The 12,917-nt window shown below is 41.1% G+C and overlaps 1 protein-coding gene across 2 annotated transcripts in view; it reads right to left on the bottom strand.

The window, feature by feature from the left end:
- Positions 1-12,917, bottom strand: part of pbx2 (PBX homeobox 2) — a 52,632-nt gene that overhangs the window by 26,747 nt on the left and 12,968 nt on the right. The gene's annotated exons all lie outside the window — the stretch shown is intronic.

The raw sequence follows: 12,917 nt of genomic DNA, 5'->3' as shown, positions 1-12,917 counted from the left end.
TGACCTTTCCTGAAAGGTCTACTTCTGAACTATATTCTTCACTTGTTTTTATTGACTTTATATATTCCTTTAATAAAGATATTAGATAGATTCTGGTCTCTGCGCATGGTTGTTGGTGCTCTGCAGCCTGGGTCCTGACAGTTGCTGACCTGAAGGTTGCTGGTTCGAATTCAACCCAGGGAGAGCACAGATGAGCTCCTTCTATTAGCTCCAGCTCCAGCTCCATGCGAGGACATGAGAAAAACCTCCCACAAGCATGGTAAAAACATCAAAAACATCCAGGCGTCCCCTGGGCAACATCCTTGCAGACAGCCAGTTCTCTCACATGAGAAGTAGCTCAGAAAAAGTTCAAACATCTCCACATGTTTTAGCCTTAGCCATGGACTCCACATCCGCAGTTTAGTTTATCTGCTCCTGGGGGGAAATGATCTCTCTGCCCCATCTATGCTGCCATATAATCCAGTTTCTGAATGCCAATTAACTGAACTGAACTCGATTACATTACAGTGTAGATCCAACCACTCAAAGTTTGCCAGTTTCTCTAAGATGATGGTATACTTCCCACCTGCCCAAAGTTGCCACAGGGTTGTCCTGGAGTAAATTCCTAGCGAGGATGGTATTATTATTATTATTATTATTATTATTATTATTATTATTATTATTATTATTATTATTATTTGATACACAACAAGATTAGTACACAACAAACAAGATCACTATGCTGATTGTTGTATTGGATCACATGTCGGACACTTCCCAAGTGTTTAGGACTATGTGATGTATCGGCGAATAATGTGTGCAGATCTGAGTAGGGTGGCCTTTTGCAGCTGACAGATGGTAATTTTGTCAGTGCTGACTATGCCAATCACCACTGGAATCACCTTTATTGGCTTGTGTCAGTCTTTGCAGTTCAATAAAAGTGTAAGCTTTTCCAATTGCTTCTCATTATATGAGGATTTGAAGATCGAACTGCAAAGACTCTGGTATTATTACTATCATTACTATGACACAGCAAACAAGATAGATATGCTAGATTTCGTATCACAAAATCACAAGTCGAACACTTCCCAAGTGTCTAGGACTGTGTGATGTATTTTCGGATTATGTGCGCAGATCCCAGTCGGGTGGCCTTTTGCAGTTGGCAGATCGTGATTTTGTCAATGTCTATTGTTTCCAAATGCCAGCTGAGATCTTTTGGCACAGCACCCAATGTGCCGATCACCACCAGGACCACCTGTACTGGTTTCTGCCAGTTTATTATTATTATTATTATTATTATTATTACTACACTTTTTGTCAGGTTAGGATACACACTAGGAATTTCTAGGTCCTCTACATCAGGGTCTCTGAAACTTTGTCTACCTGAGAAATTTGTACATGGCCCTGGGTATATGAGTATATAAAATAGGTATAAAAATAAAATATTTGCTGATAATAAATCAATATTTGCAAGGTTTGCTAAACAGGTTGATTTTCCTTTTTATGAAGCACAGCTGAAGCATTTTCTACAAAGTCCACTGGGTTTTTAATGATTAATTTTAGACAAATTAAACTAAAAACTACATATAAAAAACATAACAAAAACCATCATCAACAACAAAAGATTTAAAATACTTTTTTCTAAAATACTACTACTATATCCAAAACATCAAAAAAAATTAACTACAAACAATTTACATAATCTAATCTAAGGGCTTTACAGTCTCTGTCTAGTGATTATATTCTCTCAGTTCTACATCCATTTAGTGAAAAAAAATTATTGGCACATCCTTTCTCACATAATCACATACTTCTAGTCCAAAAAAACCAGTGATGGAGATTTGGCCCCATCTTTGCTGGAGAAACATAATAAAAGTGTCCCAGTCTATCTCAAAGTTAGTTAGAGATTTCTCCTTAATCAACATAGTAAGTTTATCTGCTTATTGTCATAAGCTAACCACCTTATGATGGAATCAATGAGTCTTTCAATTTTTGAGTGTGCAAAGTCCACCATTAACATTGCACAACAGATTCATATAAATATCTAGGTGGCATCCAAAAACCTTTTACTGTTTCCAGTTTTTTCTTTAACCCAATGCTGAGATAAAGCAACACTATTTGGGGCCAGGACCCACAGTTTAAGAAGCTGTGCTCTAGAGCAATTCTATTGTATGCTGGGACTAGAAATTTGTTCATATCTAGGGTTTCAGACAACTGTGGTCTGCAGACATGGGAATTATACTGTATTACGACTTCTTAGAGGAGGGAGCATTGGAAAAGAAGGTCTATCGGCAAACTTCGGCCTTCTAGATGTTTTGGACACCAACTTTCACAATTCCTAATGGTGGAAGTCCAAAACACCCGGAGGGCTGAAGTTTGCCCATGTTGGTCTAGCAGTAATAAAAGCCATCCCTTTCCTTCCGGATTCATAGCATCTTATCTTACTGGATCATAATTTAGCCTGATGCGAACAGGGAAAAGAAAGGCACAGAAAAACATAGACTCTTGCAGAACTGCTTTTGATGCTGAGAGCAGTCTGGAAACTTTGCTAAAGTGAGGTTTGTCACCTCGTCTGGGCCAAAAGGTTGTGGTTAACATTAACTTTGTTTTTAGAGCCAAGGCTGCTAAAATCAACTACTGCTACGATTAACACTTGCTCTGCATCTGGACAATACAAGAAGCACTGGGGCTTCTAAATCCTTACAAAGAGGGTGGGGGGCAGATTTGGCGTTAGAACCCCGTTTCAATTTGGGAAGCGGCTTGCTGACAGCATTCCGGGTTTGGGTGGGCCCAAAGGCATGGGGTTGGGCCAAGGACTGAATTGCCCTGAGCCAAAGGGAAGCAGAAAGGGTTCGATGCAATGCTTTGCAAGTCTGGACTCTTCCCAACAAGTACTCTAAGCACAGCTTAGTTCCCAGCGTGTCTACTTGGTAATTATCGCCAGGAGAACAGCTCCCCTGATCATAATGTACAACATGGTTTCGTATAACAGCTTTCTTGCCAACTAAACAGTTTTTCCTCCACAGTTTCTTGCTTGCAAAGGACCGCTCAAGTTTGTGTGACAGGCCCCCTCTGTTCTAGGGCTGCGTTTATATTGTAGAACGAATATAGTTTGACACCACTTTAACTGCCATAGCTCAATGCTATGGAATTCTGGAAGTTGTAGTTTTACAAAAAGAGAGGGTATGATTTTTAAAAGCTATTTTAAGTGTATTGATTATATTTTAATCTGTTTTTACCACATTATGATATTGTACTGTTTTTCAACTTTTGTACTGCGCTTTCTAAACTATGATTGGGCCCGGGCTGTGGCGCAGGCTGGAGAGCAAGCCAGCTGCAACTGGCTGCAAAGAATCACTCTGACCAGGAGGTCATGAGTTCGAGGCCCGCTCAGAGCCTATGTTTGTCTTGTCTTTCTTCTACGTTAAAAGGCATTGAATGTTTGCCTATATGTGTAATGTGATCCGCCCTGAGTCCCCTTCGGGGTGAGAAGGGCGGAATATAAATGCTGTAAATAAATAAAATGATTAAAGTGTGGGATTGTTAGTCATCTTAGATGAGAAAAGTAAAAGGTAAAGGTTTTCCCCTGACATTAAGTCTAGTTGTGCCCAACTCTGGGAGTTGGTGCTCATCTCCATTTCTAAGCCGAAGACTTAGCGTTCTCTGTAGACACCTCCAAGGTCATGTGGCCGGTATGACTGCCTTCCCGTCAAAGCAGTACCTATTGATCTACTCACATTTGCATGTTTTCTAACTGTTAGGTTGGCAGAAGCTGGGGCTAACAGCAGGAGCTCAGCCCGCTCACCGGATTTGAACTGCCAACCTTTTAGTCAGCAAGTTCAGCAGCTAGGGGCTCCACAATGAGAAAGGCGGGGTATAAAATTAATATTAATAATAATTCTTTGACGGATGCCTTACCAAACTACAGGATCCCACAGAACTCCTCAAACACAACTCTATGGACATTGACCAAGGAATCACACTGGCGAAACTACAAATGCCTAGACACGTATTCCCTTTAGTAATACCTAGATCCTCCCAATGCATCTCGTTGAGAGGAGCTGACACTAGAGGATCTATAAATTCCTAGATAACAAATTAATGAAATCTATGCATAACCAAACTTTTTTCACTTTCACTAAACCCAGCGAATGTGAAGCACTGACTGAACAAGGCTCATTTTCCTGGCTCATGGTCTCAGCAGCTATGTTACACCATGCCAGCTCACATACAGCTAACAAAACAAATACTGTGTCCAATTTTTGTAACAGAACTATTCTACATTTTGCTGTTGGGCCTCCTTTATGTACAGATACAAGTCAAACAGTTGTACTGTGAGATAAAACCGCACAGATGTTTCCACTTAGTATCAGTTTTGCCAAATGAAGCTGGTTGCACAGGGCTTTGACTTTGTCAGGTTCAATATATCCAACGCCTCCCATTTCCAACCCTTCCCCAACCTGGGATTTATTAAAACTCAGTCATAGAATACTTTTGGGGCTCTTTGATGAAAACCAGCCCAAAATAGCACCAAACTAATAAGTAAAAATGAGAGTTCTGCAAGTGCCCTGAGAGATTTCCAAAATAAAATTTACAAATAAATGCAAAATTTACAAACAAAGTGTCCTGTGAGATGGTTATTTCAGGGAATAATTAGGAATCATTTCAAAATGTTCACATCACTTTAGGGATACAGATTTCAGAATAGCCAAGACACATGACCCTGTCCTTTCCAACCACCTGTTTTCCCATAAGCTGCCCTTTCAGTTGTGAACTGGTTTTTTTTTAAAGCTGAATGTCCCTATGATCTTTGGGTTAGATCCAGATACATGCAAGCAGGAATAATATTGGCAGTGGGACAAACAGCCATAAAACACTCTGCAAAGGCTAACAGATGACCATGTGGAAGTCATTGCATGAACAGAAGCACATTGCTAAATCCAGATATTATTTTGTGTAGGAACTTTGTACTGAGCCAGGAAATGCTCTTCTACACCACATCTGGGATGATAAAACATCATAAGGACCTTATAGGTGACAAAGCCAGGTTCAACTCCAGCTGTAAAGGAGCATTGTGAAACAAAGAAAGAAAGACTCTATAAAGTTTGAAGAGGGGTGAAGACAGACACAAGACATATGACTGACGCATTGTTTGAATCATTGGTAAACACAGCTGTCAAAAGCATTGCAAAGGCAAGGAGAATCCAGGCTCATCCCATGGGAAGGTAAAAACTGTAGTAGCGAGTGCTGTTTTGTTTGGTTATTACTACTGCTATTATCAAGTACAGTGAAAACCTTATGCAATGCATTATGCGAAAATGCCGACACTTAGCACTATCAACATTTGAAGCGGGCCAACTGTTTTGTCCAGCTTAACAAGACCATTTTTTAAATCATTAGGCGTGCCTATCATGCTTCCCAACAGAAGAATGTCACTGTATTTCAAAAAGCAAGTTGGTCTATGCCCTGACTTTGTAAGACCTGAGCTGGACCTTTAATAACAGCTTGTTTGGGAAGTCTCTTATTCAAAGAAGTGCCTTGACTTAAAACTGACTTGAGAACAAACAGGAATAACAACCTGTGTTAATACTGGTTTCTTCGATTCTACAATGCGTTCCGCACCCATATAAACATTTCTAAAAACACAGTGCATATTGAAAACAATATTAGGATACTTCCAAGTTAAAAACTTATATCTCTAGTCAATTTCTCCCAAACTGAGAAGCAAATTATCCAGCTTTTGCATTAAGAGGCTATGAAGAATGTTCTTTGTGATTCGCTTGCAGTTGCCAACGCTTGGGAAAATCACTTTTTTAAAAAACGTTAGTTTGTGGTTCCACTCCAAAAGTACCCAACAACTGAATATATACACACACACACACACACACACACACACTAGCTGTGCCCGGCCACGCGTTGCTGTGGTGAAGTATGGTGATATGGGAAATAAAGTATCTTATATTATCTGCTTAGAACTGGATTATATGAGGCCCCTTCTACTCAGCTGTATAAAATGCACACTGAAGTGGATTATATGGCAGTGTGGAGTCAAGATAATTCAGTTCAAAGCAGATAATATAAGATTATAAATGGGTTATATAGCTGTGTGGAAGGGCCTTGAGTCTGCACTGCCATATAATCCAGTTAAAATAAGATAATCTGTATTTTATAGTGTGGAAGAGGCCTAAGTGAGGCCTAACTCTGTCTGTCCCCTGGGCTGAGTAGGTTGCTAGGAGACCAAGTGGGCAGAGCTTAGCCTTCTAACTGGCAGCAACTGGCTAAAAACAATTATTCCTCTCCCTCTAATTAGGACTTTATTATTTTTTGTTGTTGTTGTTTGAACGTAGAGGCATGGATGAGGGGTTGTGCTGCCAAGTTTAGTGTTTCTGGGATGTGTAGTTTTGTTGTTTTGTCCTAGGCCGAAATTTCATTACCCTTTTATATATATATAGATACACACACACACACAAGCATAAATCTAAAGTTCGGCCCAGCTACAGGAGACCCACCAAAACAATGGCACTCAGCTATGTATGTTCGTGCCAAGTTCCTATTGATTCAATGGGTTCAGTCTAGTTAGAATCAGGCCAAAAGCCCTGTGGCAACTTTTGAGACCAGCAGATTTATGGTGACATGTGCTCTCCTACCTTTGGCACCAGAGCCAAGCCCAGGAAGGTTCATGCTATAATCAATCTTAAAATTGACACAGGACTCTTTGGCTGTTTTTTTTTCCAGCTGCACCAGACAATTACAGCTACTATTTTGTTATTTGTTGGCAAAAGAAACATTATTTTCTCATGATTCCAAAGTGTCTGAAACTGTTACAAGCCCTGGCCCGCAGTACAAATAGCAAGACGTGTGATCAAATACACTGTTAACTATAAAGTACAGTTGGCTCTCCACATTTGCAAGTTAAACTTCTTATGGATTTGATTACACTATGTAACAAAATTTGGAAAACCTCCTGTTCCTGGGTTGAAAATGTTATTTCCTGTTATACTCCAGAAACTTTGTGTTTGTGGCTGCCACAAACTCTGCTGAATCGGTTGAGACTAATGAGATATTCATTGGAAAGCTATAGCAAAATGTGCTTCAGGATGTCCCTCTCACAAAAACAAAGTTGTTTTTTTTTTCAGTTTAATGTCTTTCTTTCTTTCCCTCACATAGCAACTCATCAGCTTCACTCCCTTTCTTTTCCAGTGACATCACAGAGGGCCACTTCACCTAGCAACAGCCAACCTATTTTTATCTTTTCCCTCTACTCAGGTCCTAAAAAGAATGGAGGGTTTTTTTTAGCTCAAAGCCCTTGATTACTTTAAATTGGATAATGAAAGGTATGTATGCCAAGTTTGATCCAGATACATCACACCATTTTGGAGTTATTGTGCTACAAACTGACAAACAAACAGGCAGAAAAACAAACCTGAATACACTGACTTTTGTATATAGATAAAACTTTTTTTTTCTGTTGGTGGTACTGAAATTTGTGTGTGTCTTACAAGCAGTGGTTTTTAAAATCTAAGAAATACAGTAGGCAAGATTGCTAATGTATTTGGAGACAGGGTTAAACACCTTGGATAATTTCCTTAAACTTTGGAACGAAACCCAAGTTCATCACTTTGTTGACTTGAAAGACGCAAGGGATTACAAGTAACATGTTACTCTCCACTGGTATAAGATGGCCATAAGAGATTCCTTTGCAGAAAATGGTAAATCTGTGAAAAATTGAATCTGCAAAAGTCGGGGGGGGGGGGGGGCTATAGAAATAAAGTACTCCTCTCAAACTCTGGAATTATTTTGTTTCTGAGCATAAGGCCAGCAGAAATTTTCCTCTACCTAAATGGTAAAGGGCAAAAAGTGTGCCCAGCTTAGAAGAACAGTCATGCCTGAAAGTATGTGTATATGAAACAAATTGATTTCATGTTTAGGCTTGAGTCCCATCTCCATGATGTAAGGTAAAGGCAAAAGTTAAGTCTAGTTGTATCCGACTCTGGGAGTTGGTGCTCATCTCCATTTCTAAGCCAAAGAGCCAGTGTTGTCCATAGACAACTCCAAGGTCATGTGGCCGGCATGACTGCATAGAGTGCCGTTACCTACGCACTGGAGCGGTACCTATTGATCTACTCACAATTGCATGTTTTCGAACTGCTAGGTTGGCAGAAGCTGGGGCTTACTGACTTTTCGGTCAGTAAATTCAGCAGCTCAGCAGTTTAACCCGCTGCACCGCCGGGGACTCCTTCTCCATGATGTACAAATATGCAGATATAAGTATTTCAAAATCCAAAGGCAGAAACACTTCCCGTTTCAAGCATTCTGGATCAGGGATACTCAATCTGTACTGGTCAAATGTAGATGGAATGGTGGGCATCATGTATTTTTGCCTCAGGCAGCAATATATGTCAGCCACCCTTGGATGTCAAACAGAGGGTCTCCTCCTACTGTTGCCCCCCCCGAGTTCCTATCCTGAGCACCATCCTTCTTCTCCATCTGACAAGCCATTCATCTGGTACAATTCCTTATTACCTATGATCCTGGTTCTCAGCCTTTGATCAGATGCTTTAGCCTTCACCTGCCAAAATTCCTGACTGTTAGTCACAGTGTCTCAGGGTGCATTTGTATTGTAGAATTGGTGAAGTTTGACACCACTTTAAATCTCAATGTTTTAAAATTCTGAGATTTGTAGTTAGGAGAGGCACCAGCATCTTTGGCAAAGAAAGCAAAAGGCCTTGTAAAACTACAACTCTCAAAAATCCATAGCATTGAACTATGGCAGTTAAGATGGTGTCAGTGTCAAACTGCATTCATGCTTCACTGTAGATGCACCCTCAGGCTTCTGCTAGCTGAAGCCCAATTTTAAAATCCCAGGCATCTGGAAAAGAAACGTCGGAGCATTTTACAGCTTTCACATTCTCCTTGATTACCCAAAGTAGGCTTAATTATGCGAAATAAGCAAAACTACGAACATTTGCTCAATTCAGCTTTTTTTCTGGCACGGAAGGCAGGCTTCCAGGAGGGCGATTTAGCAAGGATTGTACATGGTGTTCTCCTCAATACAGAAAATTAGGATTGTTTTTTAGCACTCAGGGAGGGGCCAGGTTGTCAGCCTCTCCGCAGGTACCAGAGAAGGCAGGGCAAAGATTCAAAATGTAAATAAGTGAATGTACAATTACCTGTGGCAACCGAGGGAGTGGGGAGGGATAATAAATGGCATGACTTGGCATGCACAGAGGCAGCCCAGAAATGCAGTCTGCTAGGCATCCTGAATTACAGTTTTAATTTACCTGCCATTTTTAAGTTGACAATGGCTTCCGGCAAAAATAAAACCAGTATCACAAATACTATAAAATGAGTGTAAGCAACTGCATGGGCATTGAGGGCTAATTTCTTCCTCACAGGATTTCTCCCACCCTCAACAGTAACAATTTTGTATCACCTCCTATGCTTACTTTGGCAGGGGATAAGGCTGAAAGAGGAGATGTTTCGGGACAAGAAGTTCCTGGGAGATCTAGAAGGACTCTATACTGCTTTAGTCAGGCCTCACCTGGAATAACCCCATGTCCAATTCTGGGCACCACAATCCAAGGAGGATATTGAAAAGCTCAAACATGTCCAGAGAAGGAGAACCAAAATAGTCAAAGTTTTAGAAGAATATGGCTGAGGGAGCTGGTTAAGTTTAATTTAGAGAAGTCTGAGTGGGGACATGACAGCCATATTTAAATATTTGAAAGGATATCACACTGAGAAGGAGGCAATCTTGTTTTCTGCTGTGTTAGAGATGAGGACGCAGAGCAATGGATTCAAGCTGCAGGAAAAGCAAGTCCACCTAAATGTTAGGAAGAACTTTCTGACAGTAAGAGTTGTTCAGCAATGGATTATGTTGCTGACTGGGAGTGTAGTCTCCTTTACAAGAGGTTCTTAAGTAGAAGCTGGATGGCTATTTATTGGAACTGCTTTGATTTGTGTCCCTGCACTGCAAATGGGGGTTGGACTGGATGGGCCTTGTAGTCTCTTCCAACTCTATGACTCTATTTATTTATTTACAGCATTTATATTCCGCCCTTCTCACCCCGAAGGGGACTCAGGGCGGATCACATTGCACACCTAAAGGCAAATATTCAATGATTAAACATAGAACAGAGACAGAGACAAGACGCAGGCATGGGCTGGCCTCGAACTCATGACCTCTTGGTCAGAGTGATTTGTTGCAGCTGGCTTGCTTTCCAGCCTGCGCCACAGCCCAGCCTACTCATCTATGATACTGATGAGTTTTTCCTGCTTAATTCAGGTGGTGACATGCCATACCTAAAAATCTTGACCTGAGAGGGGAGATTTTGGGAAACCAGAAAAGTCAGTCACACCTATATTGCAACCTACATTCTCCCACCTCCTGAGATAAAATACAAATTATAAAGTTGTTGCCGAGTGCCTTCAAGGTGTCTTTCCAAGTTACGGTGACCCTATCACAGGGGCTTCTGTGGCTGAGAGGTAGCCCAGTGAAATCATAGAATTGGAAGAGATCACATGGGCCATCTAGTCCAACCCCCGCCATGCAGAAAAGGCACATTCAAAACAACCAACATATGGCCGTCCAACCTCCAAAGAAGAATCCTCACAACCTCTGAGGATGCCTGCCATAGATGTGGGTGAAACGTCAGAAGAGAATACTTCTGGAACATGGCCATACAGCCCGGAAAACATACAACAAACCAAGGAACAGAAAGTCCCACTGCTAAACAGGTCTTACTGCCAAGAAGTTCTTCCTAATGGTCAGGTGGAATCTTCTCTCCTATCATTTGAACCCATTTCCATGGGCCAGCAAGGGATCAAAAACTGGTCTCCAAAGTCAGAGTCCAATGCTCAAACCACTTCACCATACTGGCTCATACATGAAGACCCGATCAGTAAAAAGCAGAGTAGCTTTGAGTCTCCTTTGTGGAGGGAAAAAGTAGGATATAAATAATGATGATGGTGGTGGCAAGTCAGCACCTGCACCAAAGGTGCCAAATTTAATACAACAATTTATACTGTCCAAGGGACAAACCAGACTAAGTAGTAATGTGTGAATGCTTTTTTTTAAAAAAAGGGAAAGGATAAATAGAGGATTGTTTGTTCTGGTCTGGGATCTGAGAGGGAGGCGGAGGGATTTTTAACACCATGCCTCCTGCTTTAGTTTGTTTTGGAGGCAAAAGGTCTCCTTCTCACCAAAGGACCAGAAGGGACAAAAAGCTATTATCCATAAAAACGGTCTCGATTCAACCTCTGGTTTCTCTGTGTTTGTGGCTATGACTGCTATTTAGTCGGCTCTCTGTAGCCATGGATTCCGAATCCCAAATTCAACCATCCTGTGAGGGCAAAATAATGTGCGAAAACACAGGATATATATTTCTTTCCTATGTCACTTTAATTATAGAATGTCTTTCTTTTGGATGCCTGATTGGCACAATAATAATTTCATTCAATGTGAATGTGCAATATGTTTGTCACTATCTCAAATGGTGTTAACTGGCAATAAATTACTTGATTTTAACTGGAAAAAACTATTTAAGATAGGTTGCTGTGAGTTTTCCAGGCTGTATGGCCATGTTCCAGAAGCATTCTCTCCTGATATTTCACCCACATCTATGGCAGGCATCCTCAGAGTTTGTATGGCAAGTGAGGTTTATATATCTGTGGAATAATGTCCAGGGTGGGAGAAAGAACTCTTGTCAGTTTGAGGCAAGTGTGAATGTTGCAATTGGTTAGCTTGATTAGCATTCACACTTGCCTCAAACAGACAAGAGTTATTTCGCCCAACCTGAACTTTCCACAGATATATAAACCCCACTTGCCTAGTTTCCAACAGACCTCACAACCTATGAGTTTTCCTGACATAGACATGGCCAGAAGGTCAGGAGATAATGCTTCTGGAACATATCCATACAGCCCAGAAAACGCACAGCATCCCAATGATTCCAGCCATGAAAGCTTTCGACAACACAGTTTTAAAGATATTTTCAGGTTTTAAAATAATTAATATTACATATTCCCTTAGAGTTATTTTATTGTACACCACTCAGAGATCTTTGGATATAGGGTGGGGATGTAAATATTTTAGGAAACAAAGCAATAAAATAATACTGAACCCAAAGGCATCCCTCTAGAGTCGGCCCTCCATATTTAAACATTTGACTTTTGCAGCTTTGATTATTCCATGTTATACCTTACAATCTCCAGGTCCTCTACCATGACTCTACGAATATGCTGGAAGATGACTTTGTGGGATCAAAACGTTCCTATCGAGAACACCTTTCTAGAAGTCTCTGATCATCCAGTGTGATTCTATGGTCAGCTTCCAGCAAAGGTTGACCCCAGAGTTATGCTGGAGGTCCTAGAAATGAGAAATTCTTAGATGTCCTCTAGGTCAGGGGTCCCCAAACTAAGGCCCGGGGCCCGGATGCAGCCCATCGAAGCTATTTATCCGGCCCCCATGGCACAAGGGCAGAAGGGGGTTGGGCTAAATGACCCAAGGGGTCTCTTCTTCTCTTAGAACCCTTATTATTATTATTTCAAACAAAACAACAGACACTTTGCTGGCTGTTCTACTGGATCATACGCCAGACACTTCCCAAGTGTCTAGGACTGTGTGATGTATCGAAGAATAATGCGCGCAGATCCCAGTAAGGTGGCCTTCTGCAGCTGGCAGGTGGTAATTTTGTCAGCGCCGATTGTGTTTAAGTGCAGGCCAAGGTCTTTAGGCACTTGTACCCAGTGTGCCGATCACCACTGGGACCACCTTGACTGGCTTGTGCCAGAGTCTTTGTAATTCAATCTTTAAATCCTCATATTGTGTCAGCTTTTCCAGTTGTTTCTCCTCAATCCTGCTGTCCCCTGGGATTGCAACATCGACAATCCATACTTTGTTTTTTAACATGATTGTAAGGTCAGGAGTATTGTGTTCC

Source organism: Anolis carolinensis, chromosome 2, assembly GCF_035594765.1.
Source record: "Anolis carolinensis isolate JA03-04 chromosome 2, rAnoCar3.1.pri, whole genome shotgun sequence".
Classification (NCBI taxonomy): Eukaryota; Metazoa; Chordata; class Lepidosauria; order Squamata; family Dactyloidae; genus Anolis; species Anolis carolinensis.
This window is presented reverse-complemented; position numbering and strand designations above follow the sequence as displayed.